Source organism: Zalophus californianus, chromosome 12 (genome assembly GCF_009762305.2).
Source record: "Zalophus californianus isolate mZalCal1 chromosome 12, mZalCal1.pri.v2, whole genome shotgun sequence".
NCBI lineage: Eukaryota > Metazoa > Chordata > Mammalia > Carnivora > Otariidae > Zalophus > Zalophus californianus.
The window spans coordinates 56,027,651-56,045,301 of NC_045606.1; the positions used below are offsets into that span (position 1 = coordinate 56,027,651).

Sequence of the window (17,651 nt, forward strand, 5' to 3'; positions counted from 1 at the left end):
GACCGGACGACTGGGGGAGGTCCCAGTGGCCACAGCTGCTCACACTAGCCTTTCTGAGGGTACAGGAGGACGGCCCCAAGATGGCAGGCTTTCTAGGACAGAGCACTTGCACGCAGACATGGGGAAGGAGGTAGAGGTAATTTCCTAATGATTATGATTTTTTGCCCAAATGATTATTATGAAAATTCCACGTCATACACCTAGATGAGTCCTATCCTTTACCAGAAAAGAAGCTCTTGACTCAGACCTTAGTTTTCCACCTCGTTCACAAGGATATCACAAGACAGATACTTTAGTGAGTACTTCCAATACACTTGGAGAAGTCTGACATCCTCCTTAAGAACGTGGGAAAGGAGCCTGCTACCCAAAAACTCTCTTGTCTGGCAATACCAGCTGGCCGCCCTGGTGCCCAGGGCTTTGCACCTGTGCAGATTCCCTACTCCTGGTCACATGGGCTCCACTCTTGGCACTTACCCCCCCTGCTCCTAACTGCCGACTTCCCTCCGGATAAAGGCTTTTGCGGCTGGTGCGACCTCATCAGGCTGTGTCCTCCTCAGCAGTGCCATATTCTCACCATTCCCCCTCCCCGTGGCGCCCAAGGTTGTAGATCTCACCGACTGCTCCATCCTGTCTCTCCCAAGACGAGTTCCTGAGCCGAGGACGACCCAATCCTCAGGTGTCAGCTGGTAGAAATAAGATCTACTCTATCAGTGATGTTCTTAATTCTTGATTCATTTTTACGATCCACTAACCTAACCACAAGGGCAAACTAGAATAATCCAGCCTGTCTCGTCTTAACTCCTTTTCTAAATGTATACTGTTCACCTGCTTTGTAATACTGCATTAAAGAATTCTGCAGTGGATGGACGAAACTCATCGGTATGCAGTTGTGACTCTTACCCCCGGGTGCTTGTCGGAATGTCCTAAGGGGTGGTATAAAGACCTTACAGCCATTTATCAGAAATTTGGGGATAGGACGTGGGCAGCAATAGCTTGGTAAAAGCTCCCCAGTAGATTCCAGTGTGCAGCCAGGATTGAGAACCCCTGCTTTAGAGTTTTCAGAAATTTCCTTTTTTTCCATACTAATCTTGACAGCATCTACCCACTGAGAACCCATCGCCTTCTCTTTTATCCAGCACAGTCCACTCTCAAAGGCTCTGTGAAGACTGAAGTAACTCAGTCCCCTGGTGTGTTTTGGTCTGCACCGATCCCCAGGACCCATTTCACAGAGCTAGGTACCGGTTTCCGATCCCTTCCCCTGTCTTGGGTTCCAATTTCCCCTTCTCTTGTGCGTATTCAATTCTTTTCAGTTAGTACTTCTCCTTTAGAAAATAGATTTAGAGGGGGACAAAAAGTGGAATTGGAATAATTCTTTTCACTCCTGATGTTTCGTGAAGAGAAAGTTTCCACACCCAAGTTTACTTTCATTTGTTCATCTGGCTCTGGATATATGTTTGAAAAGCTGTTCTGTAGCTTTTCAACATTTTTTGAAAGCCTCAGCTCATTCCTGACAGGAGGTCTGCAGACTTTATTCTAGCATGTATAAGAAAGAGAGAAATGATCTCTTTTGGGGCCAAAGACAGAATGGTCTTTTCTCTCATTTCATTTCTCTCCTTAATTCGTTCCTCTTCCATGTGTGGCTTGCTGGCTCCTCTTTTTCTCTCCCAGGCACACAGGCATTTACTAAAGTCTTGTCCTTCATCCACTTTTTTCTATGAGCTTTAGCTCTTGATCATCTCACCCATGCCCCTGACTTTAGTAAGGCAGCTGTCTACCCATTCTACAATCTTTACCCTCCTCCAGACCATAGCCTGGATTTATCACTGGAACATGAAGTTTACTGCTTACTTCAAGTGCAAGCTCATCACTCCCTCATGCTGACACCTGGGCTGCGTTCCCTGACTCCAGGACACCCACCATTTCATAGTCCACCCCAACCCCCTCGCCCAGATCTCTCAATACTGTAGATTCCAGCTCTGACCTGACCCTCACCTCGGCACCCCCAACTAGTTTTCCATTCTCCTGTTCTCACAAGAACCAGTCCACCCCAGACCCCCACTGAAGGTTTCTCCCATCACTTCAATCTACCTTACTTTCCCCTTGCCCAACTCACCTTCCCCAAAAGATTCCAGTGTCTCTCCTCGGCTCAAAATTCCCACTGGTCATGGAACTAAGTTAAAAGTCCTAAGCCCTTCACATTTCAGTTAAATTTAGCTGGCTTTGGACTCCAGCTCTACCTACCACTCACTGTGTGTTACTAAATTTCTGAGTCGTGCCTCATCCGAAAAGAAAATGATAGTATTAAGCTTTTGTGAGGACAGACTGAAATAAGGCACGGAAAGCACTCGACACAGTACCCGGCCAGCATCACTCCATTATACTTTAGCTGTTATCACTCACACCTCATCTCCAAAAGCTCACATAGCACACCCTATATTCTAGGGGATAGAATATACCTGCAATTACCCCACTCTGCATTGATCTTTGCTGGTTTCTCTCTGTGAAGCACCCTGGAACCCACGTTCTCTCCTCCATCTGTGGAAATGTCCTCCACGCTTCAAAGAGCGCTTCAAATGTCATCTTCTCCATTAAACCTTTTCTGAAACCACCCCCACCCCCGGTTTTATGTCTCTTTTGAACCCCTGCTTCACTTTTGTGCTCTCTGAAAGTCTGTCTTCTGTTTCCTATAATTGACTCACTCTTTATACACTGACCACTGATGTTAGGTCTACATCTAAGTGGAGGACTGCATTTGTCTCATCTTTATATTCTGTGGGAAAGCAAACTTATGAAGACTGGTAGCAGTAATAATCGTGATTGTTGAGCCAGACTGATATGAGTTTCAGAACATTCTAGCTATCCCTTCTTTTTGAGGTCTCCTTACCATTCTGTCTTTGGCCCCAAAAGAGATCATTTCTCTCTTTTGTCCCAAATGTTGAAATGTTTCTAGAGTACATGGCTAGGCCCAAAGCACGCTTCTTTAGGGATTTCACCACCTGGTTCCTGTCACTTTATATCACTGGTCAATGCTTCTTTGTTGGATCAGAAAGAAATCCAGAGATGTCAATCCCTGCATTATTTTCTCAGTCTTAAAAATTAAATGGTCAGCAAAACAAGCCAAGAGTTTATCAGATATTAGGAAAACGAGACTTGTGGTGCTTTTATCAGCACGTCTGGCAGCCACCCTATGTCTATAGTCTCTGGGGAGAAAGCATCATCTATAACCTCTGTCCAACAATCCATAATATCGAACCTACTAACGACAACCTTTCCGTGGCTATTTCCCCCCTTACCCAGCAATTCACCCTTAAGGTCTGGATTTTTGTAGGTTTGCTTCTTTAAAGCAAAATATGCCCTTCTAGAATCATATTTTAGCCATGAGAACCACCCTCACCTTCTAGGTGAGATGACCAGACGATCCTATCTGTGCCCAAGTTTTCATGTTTCGTGTCTACTTTGCTTCATCCTCACAGGCTGCACTATGGCAGATCACACATAACCACACTGCTTCCCAAGGTGTCCACGTGAATTACTAAAGTTCTCCTCTGTTAGCGCTCTTACCTCCATGATGCCTACTCTTCTCCATCCAATCAGGTCCTAAGGTTTCTTCCTTGCCATTAAATTTCAGTTGAACTCTCTTGACCAGGTTGCTGAATTTCTTGCCAACATGCTTGTTTGCAAAGATGCCAAGAGGCTGCCCCGCAAACCAAACCCATCTGTCAATACCACCCGTGCTATGGTTATATGTCCACTTTCCACATCCTCTTCCAACTCATGGCTCCCTTCCCCTGAAAGGTAGAAAAACGACATGGTCCGCTGGAGACCTTTGGTGTCCTACCACGATTTTATATAGCACTAGAAACACCTTTGAGGTTCCTTTTGACAGTTTAATGTATTTTTAACCAAACCAATGAACAGGGGTGACAGTCAGTAGATCTCATATTTTGGCAGATTATTATGCATCCCTTGGCTTATGGTTCACCAATATCCAGTCTCCTTTTCTTTCATAAGAGAACCCTCAAGTTGTAGTTGGGCACAAGTTCATCCAATCAGAAGCTACATTTCCAGCCATCCTTACAGCTTCATGGTGGGCTGGGGGTGGGGGATGACTAAGTTCTGCCAGTGAGGTGCCGTGGATGCTATACTAACAAGAGATGCACACGTGTAACTCTGTCCTTTCCTGAGGGCGGAGAGATGCTGACAAGTGGATCCAGAAATGAAAGCCATTGGTTGAAGAGAGTAGTGTTACTGTGCTAGCTCAGGAATAACTGTGTCCAGACAGTTACATGAGAGAGAAATAAACTTCAATCTTGTTAAAAAAAAAAAAAAACACTTAATTTGGGGGTCTGTCAGTTATGGAGCTGTAGTGCCAATAATGTATGCCCTAAGAAGGCAGCATGCCTTAAAATTAGGAATCCTGGTAACCACCGTACCCCTCAACAGGAAGGTGTCAACCACCCCTCCCCTGGTCAGCTTCCTGGGCCAGAAACCGGAGCCCCTGAAACACTGGCAGCGAGAATCCTCGTGGTTCGACAAAGTACAGAAAGCTACTGTTTTCCAGTTCTCGGGGCATATTCTCCTGGAATGAAGGTTATTTATCAAATGGATGACCTGTGTGTCCCCTCCCCCATACACTAGTTACTAGATTTTTACTAGAACTTATTTTAATCTAGAAACAGAAAAAGAAATATTCTCCCATATTCTTCAGTAGGCTTTCCATAGAGATCCGTTCCTCTGAGCATGTTCGCTCTCTGCAGCAGGACAGCCCCGTTCATGTTGCCTTTGCCACACACGTGGTCCCAAGAGCCACTGGAGAACAGGATGACTGAGTGTTCTGATTGGAGAAGGAGGAGTCCACAGGTCAATCCCTCCAGGCCTGAACCGCAAAACCAGCAACGGGCTGGTGGATTTCCTCCTCCTGAGTTTAGTCACCCTGACTTGCCCTGCAGTTTCTCAACAGGGAGAAACACTTATGGACAAATGTGGGCTAAGAAAGAAAGTGATAATGAAAATGCAAGAAGCCAAAGGAGAATGACTACATTGATGAAAATTCAAGTCAATATACATCTATAAAGTACCCACTAAGCATCCAGTGCTAATCCCTAAAGGATGGAAACTAAGTGACCAAAGCTTAATGCAAGGAGGAAACCACTCTGATCAAGGAGATAAGCAGTCTGTAGATGAAACAAGCCAGAACCCAGGTCACGGTGGGATAGCTAGTTGGGGTTGTGGGCAGTCACAGGGAAGAGCTCAATGGGGCTGGAGTTGTGAGCAAAAGCTTGAAAGAGGTGGCCTGTGGGGAGAAGCTTCCCAGGGTGATCCCATCATCCAGCCAGGCTTGAGAAATATTGCATGAGGGCACCTGGCTGCAGGACAGGGTCACCCTGGGGAGCTTCTGTAAAATACCAGTCTGGCCCCACTCCAAACCCATTCATCCAGGCGCTCTGAGATGGGGCCCAGGCCCCCGGGGCAAGGCACTGGAAAAGCTCCCCAGGTGATTCTGATGCACCATGAGGGTTGAGAACCACTGCCCTAAATCTGGCCTCCAGAAATTATAGCAAGACTTAACTCCACAGAAAACGGCCTCCTTTTATTTTGGCATTAAATTTCCTTTTAGTATCTAACACCAGATCTACGTCTACTGCATCTAATTTATAGCAAATTAAAATGCAAAGCAGGATGTGACTTAGCAGTTTAAAGGGTAAGAAGACAGCGTGCCACCCAAGAACTTAAAATAACATCTTGTGGTTTGAATTTTATCAGTGGGTGTTGTTATCCATCCTTAACTGACAACTGCTGGTGGAAGCAGGGTAGAGTTTTAACAAGTGGCAACCATAGGCTGTGTTTCAGTACTTACATAAAAAAGGCTATCAACCGAGACACTGTGAAATGTGAATGCAAATTTTAAAAACTTCTCTATCTTCTGTAAAAATCTACTAATTGTCTTTTCAGAAATGTAAACAGGAAGCTAAATGTAAACATGAACGATGCTCCAGAAGAGCTACCTGAACCTTCTCAAATAACAAGAAACTAAATACCCAGTGGCTAATGTATCAGATGTGCACACTTGAAGTTCCTTTGGGCATCTAACCAAAAAAAAAAATGCAAGGACGGAGAATCTAAGCTGAAAAAAAATTCTATCAAACGAATTTCTCGAGATACAGTTTGGGGGTGTCCTTCCAGAATTGCAGGGGCAGTAATAAACAAGGCGTTTTAAGAGGCTCGAAAGAAAGCAAGAATTCACTAATTTAGTGAATGTAGGTAGGGAGAGAAAGCGACACAGGAAGTTTTACTCACTCCTACGGGAAGGACTGTTTCAAGAAAATGAACACACAACACTTTTAAACTGTGCAAGCAGAACAAAATTATAAGGAGAATTGGAAGGAAAAGGTAGCAAGAAGAGATTTTTAAAAACGGGTGGATATCAGGAGACTAGAGCTAAAAAGGGAAGAAAAACATGAGAGTACCTCTGTAACTGATGTCAATGCTGTGGTTATTTTTTCTCTCCAGTAGGGTATACATCAGAAGCAATTTGAAGGCTGCATCTTATTCTTCTTTGGTTCTGTTTTTTAAATTGCCTACAATGGGCACAGAACCTGGCATGTGGCAGGTCATTTATCAAATGGATGACCTGTGTGTCCCCTCCCCTGTACACTAGTTACTAGATTTTTACTAGAACTTATTTTAATCTAGAAACAGAAAAAGAAATATTCTTAACTATCCCCATTTATCAAATGTAAAAATGTAAGTCTGGACGGATCCTGTTTAGAAGACTGCATCTTCTGAGAGCACTATAAAAGTAATAAGTAATAGAAATTACAAGAAAACCAGAGTCAGAACGTGAGATGTAAATAATGTATCAAAACTCTAGCTGGATTCCATCAAATTAATTTTAGAAATGGTCAGCAGCCAGAACCCTGCTCTTCACTCTGAATTCCCCAGTGATGTGCATTCACTGCAGACCTAGGCTGAGTCAGGGAGGTGAGCACACGGAGGGGGTTTCAATATCCTATTTTGTATTCAGACAGCATCTCTCATCAAAGAAGTCCCAGTGCTGTGCAAATGGCAACCCCCCCCCCACCCTCATACCCAAGGCAGAGGCGCTCCAGTACAGAGCATGACAATCCTCTCCTGAAAAGGAGACGTGCCAGTTTCTAGACACAGGTCAGATCTCAAGGCTTAGAGAGAGCTGATGCCAATTCTGATTCATCATTACTGGATGTGGAAGCATATTTTTCAAAGATGATGACACCAATATACATCTCATCCCCCAAAACACTCTCCACGGATTGGTGGGGTCTCTGTTTCCTTCCCTTGAACCTGAGTGGGCCTGTCATTATGGCCAAAACCACCCCACTGTGTGACTTCCAAGGCTACGTTAGAAATGGCAACACAGGGGCGCCTGGGTGGCTCGGTCGTTGGGTGTCTGCCTTTGGCTCGGGTCATGATCCCAGGGTCCTGGGATCGAGCCCCACGTCGGGCTCCCTGCTCCACGGGGAGCCTGCTTCTCCCTCTCCCACTCCCCCCGCTAGTGTTCCCTCTCTCGCTGTCTCTCTCTGTCAAATAAATAAAGATTAAAAAAAAAAAATGAGGGCAGAATAAATTATTTAAAAAAAAAAGGTAACACAGCTTCCACCTGATGCTGCATCTCTCTCAAGATGCTGAGCAGTTTTGTTGTTAAATTAAAGTGGCACCTGGGTGGCTCAGTTGGTTGAGTGTCTGACGCATGGTTTTGGCTCAGGTCGTGGTCTCCAAGTCGTGGGACTGAGTCCTGCATTAGGCTCCACACTCAGCGGGGGGTCTACTTGAGATTCTCTCTCCCTCTCTCTCAGCCCCTCCTCTCTCTCTCTCTCTCTAATGGGTAAATAAATCTTTAAAAAAAAGAGTCAAAATCCCAAGCCCCATTGAATCCTTTGGTAAGAACACTGACTAGCTCTTGGGCCTTGGCCAGACCATTGTCTAGTTGACTTTGCCATGCAAAGATCTAATCTGGGCCACACACAGGGTTCCTAGGAGGCTATTTGTGCTCAGAGACCAGAAGGTGCCAACAAGGTAATAAGGAGAACAGTGCCTCATCATCTGAGTTGGAGCTGAAGAATGACTGAAAGCAGAGGGAGGGAGGGAAAAAAGCCAGGAGACCAACTCATTTGGGCTGTAATGAGCCCTGGATAATCATGACATCATGACCAGCATAGAAACCAGAGCTGTCCAACAGAATCTTCAGTGCTGTCTGATTCCAAGGCCTCTTCACCACATGTGGTGGCCAGTGAGCACTTGAAATATGGCCGGTGCAACTAAGAAACTGAATTTTAAATTTTATTTAACTTTTTTTAAAATAACTTTGAATAATTTAAATGTACACAGTCCCATGTGGCTGGTAGCTGCCATATTAGACAACACAGCTTTAGCGCACCATTCTAAACTCCTGATTTCCTCCCAGCTTTCCTTTGGCACAAAGTGAGAACACCTTCAAGACATACCTGCCTTCTGAAATCTTCCAGATATGTTCTCACCCTTACCAACTAGAAAGAGTCAATGGCTGGCGTACAGCTGCGTCACCATAAAGGATGATGGCCAAAATTTAAATGTAGTAACTCATCTGGGCAATTTTCTTTCCCATCCTCTCCATTGTTTGAGAATGAATTAAAGGGTGAGACAGGTTATTAGTTTCCTATATTAGGTCAGTGGGGAATTCTAGTAATAAGCCCAACCTAAACTAGTAGGTACCTCAAACTATGTCAGCACAGAGATGAGCGTCTTTAAAAGGATCAGATCCTCCAACTCATAATCCAGTAGGAACATTACAAAAAGATGTGTACAGGTCGTGAGTCATTTAGGAATGGCTTATAATGGCTGCTTGGTTTTAAGGCAACAGTCAGTGATAGGAAAGATCATATTTTGGAACAAAAAGATGTTAGCTCACATAATTATCAGATGTCAATATTTTTGGTAGATGAAAATATTTACCACTTTCTACTCCCTTCAGAAGGCAACAAAATCCACTCTCGGCCAGCCAGGTGCCTTTTCACAGAGTGGGGAGGGAAGGCGAGAAGCCTTTTAAAAGGGTTCCTGCACAATTTACAAAGTCCTAGAAACAGCTCCACAAAGCTGCCCAGTAACTATCATTTGGCCTGCATGAAAGCTGTAAATGTGGCAAGGAAATGAGAAGTTTACCGAGAAAATAGCCACTCTCCAAGTCTCCCAATATTCAAGTGTTTCCATAACACTGAGCAAGTGTTACCAACTTATATTTCAGCCACCGTCCAGTTTAATAACCTCTTCTGCTTGCCTTAACCAGTGTCTGTTTGCCAAAAATTCCTAAAAGTTCCCAATTCATGACAGGCATCCTCATAAATTGCTAGTAGACTATAAATCGGCACCTCTTTAGAAGACAATGTGGCAATAGCAAGGTTGTCTTTCAAAAATAAAGGCAATAGGCCACAGCTTCCAAAGATAAAACCACTCAGAAAACATGACTTCCAAAAGCCCTCTTCCAAAAAATCTTAATGACAATGAAGCCCCCCAAACATTAAATGACCAAGAATGGCCAAGCCATGGAGAAAGACCAATGGTTAACAATGCATTGATTACGACTGAAGCAGTCGGGGAATAATCAGGGGAATTACAGCTAGTGAGGGTTAAAAGTATAAGTCCCAACAAAATAAAAATAAAACAAGTGACAACTATCTAAAACCAGGGGAGGGATGCTGGGCAAAGGCGTCAGATTATCGTATTGTTAGAGCATGCGCAACTCATTCTGAATCCCAAATTGTTGGAGATGTTCATCTCTCTTCTCAACTAAGAGAACTAACCCTCCTCAGATAAAAGATGACTTTTCAGAAGATTGGCAATTTATTTCCCTTTTGTTAAATTCAAGTAAGATCAACTAGAATATTTTACTTTTAAAACTCCATTTAGGGGGCGCCTGGGTGGCTCAGTCGTTAAGCGTCTGCCTTCGGCTCAGATCATGATCCCAGGGTCCTGGGATTGAGCCCCGCATCAGGCTCCGTGCTCGGGCGGAAAGCCTGCTTCTCCCTCTCCTACTCCCCCTGCTTGTGTTCCTTTTCTCGCTGTGTCTCTGTCAAATAAATAAAATCTTAAAAAAAAAAAAAAAAAACTCCATTTAGGGGCGCCTGGGTGCCTCAGTCAGTTAAGTGTCTGCCTTCAGCTCAGGTCATGATCCCAGAGTCCATGCATCGAGCCCCGCATCAGGCTCCCTGGTCAGCGGGAAGCCTGCTTCTCCCTCTACCTCTACTCCTCCCCCACTTGTGCTCACTCTCTCTCTGTCAAATAAATAAATAAAATCTTTAAAAAAAAAAATAAAAAAACAAAACTCCGTTTAATTTGGGGTGCCTGGGTGGCTCAGTCGTTAAGCGTCTGCCTTCAGCTCAGGTCATGATCCCAGGGTTCTGGGATCGAGCCCCGCATCGGGCTTCTGCTCCGCGGGAAGCCTGCTTCTCCCTCTCCCACTCCCCCTGCTTGTGTTCCCTCTCTCACTGTCTCTGTCAAATAAATAAATAAAATCTTTAAAAAAAAAACTCCATTTAGTTTGAGCTCAATCTTATACAATTACTTCTGCCTGTTATTTATCTGTCCATCCATCTGTCCGTCTCTCTCACTAGAGGTATACAGGCAAGCCTGAAATAAATGTCAACACTGATTATTTTCTGGTTGAGATTTTGGGGTAATATTTTAATTTCTCTTTTGAACTTTTTTTGCTTTGCTTGATTTTTAAACATAAGGAACACATATCATTGATATAAAAGATGAAAAAGCAATTACTTTGCTGACTTGAACAGTCAGTTTTCCTCATATGGTCACCTGATCCCTGCTTCGCTTATTTCCCCAACCTCACCAACCTCAGATTGTGACTCAAAATACCCTCAGCAGGTCCTCTCTGCATTCTCTGAACCTTCTTTGTTTCTGGCTTTTGTCTCCGTCGTTGGAAACACGGTAGGCTCCCAGAGAGAGAACCTGCCTGCATCCCGCCTCCCCACAGGTGTCAAGCAGGGTGAGGCAGCCACCCCCAAGACCGGAGATCAGGCCAGCAGTGGTGTTTAGGACTGTAAACTAGAGGTATGAGTGGGACCTACAGATACCGAGCATCCCATCTGCTCCACCACAGTGGTGACACACCGACCCACAGGGCTTACCAGAAGTGAAGGCAGCCCTACCACTAAGTCCCCTTCCGACTCTCTCTCTGCCCCCCAAACCCCCCCTTTGCCCCCTCTCTTTTAAAGAAAGGTAAAGAAATAAACCCTATCAGACTCGGAAGCAAGGAGTGTTTGGGTGGAGGGAGGGAAGCTGAAAGAACTATGAGGGAACAGATTAGCCTATATCCACACTGGTAGCTGGGTACAGTCTGCTCTAGCCCAGGGCTCCAGGAATGCATTCCAGCCATAACACGCTTATCTGACAACTCAGAACACGGTAGCCATCCGGGCTTTGTTTACTCCGTGGAAGTCTGTGGCCTTCTGCTGCCTCTTCCCGTCCTTTACCTTAAGGAGTACGTATCAGAAGAAAAGCTGCAGGAATCAAATTTTACAAACTCATTAGATCAGGGATTATTAGGCGCTACAGAAACCAAGCTATACACCTAACAGATTAAAAATAAATAAATATGGAGCTATTGGAAGATAAAGTATCTTGTAAGTTACATATACATATACAGGGCGTTTCAGGAGTTTGATTATAGCTCCTAGTTTAAGCACTTACTTTGTGGACAGGTCTCTTAGTAGCACAACAGACACAATCAGCTTCTGTGTACCAGCAGGCATGACATCCCAGAAACAGCAACTCAGAAAGATTCAAAAATCAGAGTTCATGTCTGAAAAATTACGGTGCTACCCTAGATCATAATTATTCAAAATGTGCTCTGCTAGGGACACCTGGGTGGCTCAGTCGGTTAAGTGTCTGCCTTCAGCTCAGGTCATGATCCCGGGGTCCTGGGATCGAGTCCTGCATGGGCTCCTTGCTCAGCAGGGAGTCTGCTTCTCCCTCTGCCTGCACTCTCTCGTTCTCTCTCTGACAAATAAATAAATAAAATCTTAAAAAAAAAAAAAAGTGCTCTGCTAAATACCAGTCACACAGGGTTCTCTGTGGCAGTGAAATATAAGTCCCCACACACCAGTCACCTTGGGGATTGCTGATCCTACCTTCCCTACCGAAGACACAGTGTAATGCATGTCGGCACACTATAGGCTCTGAAAAGTACTGCAGTTAAAACAAATGCCAAATCTGTTAATTTTGTTGAACCCATTCCAAACCTATGTAACCATGGAATGTCTTCTTTGAGGTGACACTTAACAATTGTCCTTCAGTCTGACAATCCTATCTAGCTTTAAAACTCAATTATCCTGAGCCCATGAAATTATTTGAACTCTCACCTTTAAAGGTTGGTTTTTCCATCATGTAAATGGTAGCTTAACATGCACAGGCACCACTTCTTGGTTATAAATTAGGCTCACAACAACCGGTAAATAACACTTATTCTTTGCTTACACTTTTATGTCTAGACTTGGTCTAGAGAAACCACGAGAAACCATGATAATCACATAAAAACCAAAAGCAAGTTTCAGAAACTGGGAACATGTTCCCTGTTTGACCCAACCTTCCCCTAAAAGTCCCTCCCTGGTCTCTCATTATCACATATCTTCCCCCAAACCCAACTTCCCCACTCCCATTCCCCTCTTGCATTCTAAAGTTTATACCCGGACTCAATCCTTTCTACCTCAGTCCGAAATTGCCCCGAAGAGGAAACATCTGAATGGGAAGTAAAGTATCACTTGGAGAAAAGAAGTAGCACTCCAGAGAGAGGCACTCTTAATTAACTGGACAAAATGCTAAAAGAAATCTTGTGGAAATTATCTCAGAAATTAAGTACTCACACAACCCTTAGGCAAGCTTACTTAAAAACATAGCTCAAGCAATTTACACATATTCACCCAAGCCAAGTAAACAAGAAAATGGGATCGGCATTTAGTATTTACTTAACAAATGTTTATTGATCACTTACTATTGGTCAGGGGCAACTCTAGACAGTGGGGATAAAGTAGTGAGCAAAATCTCAAACACTGCACTACAAACAAAACTACAATAGACTAGAAAACTCATGGGGCTCCCTGCTCAGCGGGGAGCCTGCTTCTCTGCCCCTCCCCTGGCTCGTTCGCTCTCTCTTTCTCTCAAATAAATAAATAAAATCTTTAAAAAAAAAATAAAATGATCAAATAAGGCACAAAGAAAGTTTTCTTGCATCTGTGAGAATGTATGGGAAAGGCAAGAGACATTTATTTCGTACCTGTCATTTCCCAGACACCATGCTAGATGCTTTTACATATGTTATGTTATTTAATTTCCAGAATTATCCTTTGACTTAGGTTTTAAGCTTCATTCTACAGTTAAGAAACCCAGACAGAGCTAGCAGTCCAACTTCTGTAATACGCCTGATTCCAAAACCACGCCTTTTATGCAAATATAGTGAGGTTCAACCTGAAATGGAATTCATGGTCGCTTCAAAGCAACATTTCTAATATGACTCTATGACGGCGGAGGAAAGATAGGTCAAAACATATGAGGTAGAAGAAGAGTGGACATCAACATCACATCAAAAAATAATCTTCACAGATTTGTAAGAATCACACTTCCCAATTTTAAAACATACTACAAAGCTATAGGAATCAAAATAGTGCATACTAGCATAAACAGAGACATATAGATGAAGGGAATAGAATTGAGAATGCAGAAATTAAACTCACATATATGGTCAATTCATTTTGAACAAAGGTGCCGGGACAATTCAATGGGGGAAAGAAAAGTCTTTTCTATAAATGGTGTTGAAAAAGGTGGATATTCACATGCAGAAGTATGATAAAGTTGGACCCTAACTTTGTACCATATACAAAAATTTACTCCAAATAAACCAAAGACCTAAATGTAAAAGCTGAAACTAATAAAATCCTTAAAGGAAACACAGGGATAAAATTTCCTGACCTTGAATTACATCATAGTCTATTAGATACGACACCTAAAGCAAAATCCATAAAAGAAAAAGAAATAGTAAGATGGACTTTATCAAAATAGAAAAACTTTTAGGTGCACCTGGGTGGTTTAGTCTGTTGAGCGTCCGACTCCTGATTTTGGCTCAGGTCACGATCTCAGGGTCATGTGATTGAGGCCCACGTCTCCCAAGAATGGGAGAAAATATTTGAAAATCTTATACCTGATATGGGTCTAGTATCCAGAATATATAAAGAATTCTTACAACTCAACAATGAAAAACAACCCAATTTTTTAAGTAGGCAAAGGACCTGAAGAGATACTTCTCCAAAGAAGAAACACAAATGGTCAATAAGCACATGAAAATTTACTCAACATCATTAATCATGAGAAATGCAAATAAAAATACAAAAAAATACCACTTCACAACCCCTAGGATAGCTATGATAATAAATATATGTGCTGCCAAAGCGAGCACAACTATGATAATAACTAAAGAAACCAACAAGCAAATTAACAGGCAGATAAGCAAGGATACAGAGAAACTGGAGCCCTCATACATTTTGGTGGGAATGTATACATCGGAAAACAGTCCAATGATTCCTCAAAATGTTAAACATAGTTACCATATGAGGCAGCAATTCCACTCCTAGTTATATACCCAAGAGACTTGAAAACATATGTTCACAGAAAAACTTGTACAAGAATGTTCATAGCAGCATAATTCATAAAAGTTAAAAAGTAGAAAAACTCAAATGTCTATCAACTGCTGAATGGATAAACAAAAAGTGGAATAGCTATACATTATGGATTGAATGTTTGTGCTGTCATCCCAAAATTCATAAATTGAAGCCTAACCCCCAATGTGATGGTATGAGGGTGGAACCTTCAGGAGTGAGATTAGTGCCCTTATAAAAAAACAGGAAACAAAACCTTGCTTCCTCTGTGTCAGCCATGTGAAGATACAGCAAGATGACAGCCAGGAAGTGGGCTCTCATCAGACACTAGATCTGCTAGCACCATGATCTTGGATTTCCCAGACTCTAGAACTAAAAGAAATATTTGCTTACTATTTAAGCCAACCAGTCTATGGTAATTTGTTATAGCAGCCCAAATGGACTAAGAGACCATACAATGGAATATTATTCACCTATAAAAAGGAATAAAACATTGATTCATGCTACAACATGGATGAACCTTGAAAACATGCTAAGTGAAGGAAGAGAGATTAAAAAAGGCCACACATATCATTCCATTTATATGAAATGTCCAGAATAAGCAAATCTATAGAGACAGAAAGAAGATGTTTGCCAGGGCCTGAAGATAGGCAAAATGGGGAAGAATGGGATTCCTTTTGGGGTGATAGAAATGTACCATAATTGGATGATGATGACGGTCACACAATTTTGTGAATGTACTTAAAAAAAAAAAAAAATCACTGACTTATACATTTTAAAAGGGTAAATTTTATGGTATGTGAAATTACATATCAATGAAAAAAATCTTCCCTTCCTAAAAATAACCTTTGAATCAAATAGAATCAGATATATAAGTTATCCATCTTCTCCCACAAAAACCACTGGCATGAGGTAAATCCACTTTTGCTGAGTCAAATGTGACACTGGATGTGACCCTGGAATTTAGCCCTAAGATTCAGAAAAGACCTATTCTGTGTTCTCAAAGTGTTTTAAAACAGCATATTCAATTAAAAATAAATGAGCAGCGGCACCTGGGCGGCACAGCTGGTTCAGTGACTGACTCTTAACTTTGGCTCAGGTTATGATCTCAGTCATGGGATCGAGCCCAGAGTGGGGATCCATGCTCAGCGTGGAGTCGGCCTGAAATTCTCTCTCCCTCTGCCCCTCCTGCTCATTCTCTCTTTCTCTCTGTCACAAATAAATAAATCTTAAAAAAAACAAAACCAAATGAGCAATATAGCATCAACATGTAATCAGTCTACATAAAGCCTCTGAATCTATATGCTCTAGTGAACTCATGGAAAGGAAAGACTGAAATAGCCAAGTCAAAGGTCAAGGGCAACCTCAACACATGGAAACAATACAAGTCACAAGACTTGTCAACCTGCCTGCCACATTAGTCATCCTAGAAATCATGAATAGATCGTGGACACTCCTCCTCATCTGAGAGGTTGCTGACAATCATACCCAGAAATGAAACACTGGGTCCTCCCTCCAAGATCTCAGAGGCATTCTTCTATGTGGGTAGCAGTAACAGCTTCCACCACCGAGGGCCTAGTTACGAGCAATCCGGTCTAAATAAAACCCTTACAGAACAACTGAAAGCCAAATCTGGATGTGATGTTAAAACGACTCTTAAGCTCTGAAACGGTTGGTTGATCTTTGATCTGGACTCCTGTTTTACATTTAGCAAAGATTCAGACCCACATTAAAAAAAAAAAAAAAGTTTACTAAGACTTTAACCACCATGTAAGTTAAAACAGATATGTGTACAAGCACATTCACACAAGCCAACCCGTCACTAGTCAAAAGAACACTCGGAGCTAATGAAAAACCTGAATTTCATTGTCTGCAATAAAAGAACAGGATAAAACTGAGCAAGCACAGGTAATTCCAACTTTTGAGAGGTTATGTTCTAGAAGGTGTTATAAATCAGCTGTTTCAAACTCAAAACATTTTTCCATAGAAATCTGTTAGCTTGTGATCATGGACTCAAGCTAGCCCAGAGAGACCTACTCAATGTACTTAAAGTAAGAGACAATGGCACTTATAGGAGGACGATGCCGTCCAGGTCAACTCCAGAATATAGCTCAGAGAGGCAGCACCCCAACTGCAGCATCAGAAAATAGGATGGGAACGCTCTGATCCCATCATTCCCCAGGTATTCTGAACTGGTGGACAAATACAGGCCATGGTCCACAGTGGGAATCCCTCCCTACTCGCATTCAGACATAAGAATACTTCTTCACGAGGACCTCTAAGGATGGGAGAGTCCGTGGTTTTTTGCTACTCTCCTGAAGTTGGTTTGTTTTTGTTTTTGTTTTTGTTTTTTTTTAAGAGAGAGAGAAAGCACGCATGTAAGCGGGTGGGGGGGAGGGCAGAGGGAGAGGGAGAGGGAGAGAATCTTAAGCCGGCTCCACATGCATCGAGGAACCGACATAGGGTTCGATCTCATGACCCTGAGATTATGACCTGAGCAGAAATCAAGAGTCGGACACTTAACCAACTGAGCCGTGTCCCCCACAAAGTTCTAATTTCAGTAAATGTCTGCTTATCTGGAAATGAAAGCAAACCAAAGAATTCACATTACAACATTTTTTAAACCTTTGTTGAATTATAACATTCATATAGAAAGTCATATTGCTGAATTTTTTAAAAGATTTTTATTTATTTATTTATTTGAGAGAGAGAGAGAGAGAGAGAGAGAGAGAGAGAGTGGGCCCACAAATAAGGGGAGGGAGCGGGACAAGCAGACTCTGCCCCGAGTGTGGAGACCAATGTGGGGCTCGATCTCACGACACTGAGAGATCATGACCTGATCTGAAATCAAGAGTCCGACGTTTAAATGACTGAGGCACCCGGGCGCTCTATATTGAATTTTTAAAAATGTATTTTTGTAGAGAAGATACATGGAAAGTAGTGAATTTCAGCAACTTCTCAAATGTCTCTACAGTCAAT

At 42.7% G+C, this 17,651-nt stretch overlaps 1 protein-coding gene across 9 annotated transcripts in view; it reads right to left on the reverse strand.

Moving 5' to 3' along the window:
* Nucleotides 1–17,651, reverse strand: part of OSBPL3 (oxysterol binding protein like 3) — a 174,078-nt gene that overhangs the window by 96,476 nt on the left and 59,951 nt on the right. Inside the window, exon 1 of one of the 9 annotated variants that reach the window (XM_027573544.2) lies at nucleotides 3,562–3,584. The exons of the other annotated variants lie outside the window; for them this stretch is intronic. The gene's annotated coding sequence lies outside the window, so the exon portion shown is untranslated. Of the gene's footprint in view, nucleotides 1–3,561; nucleotides 3,585–17,651 lie in introns of those variants that run through there. 9 annotated transcript variants of the gene reach the window in all.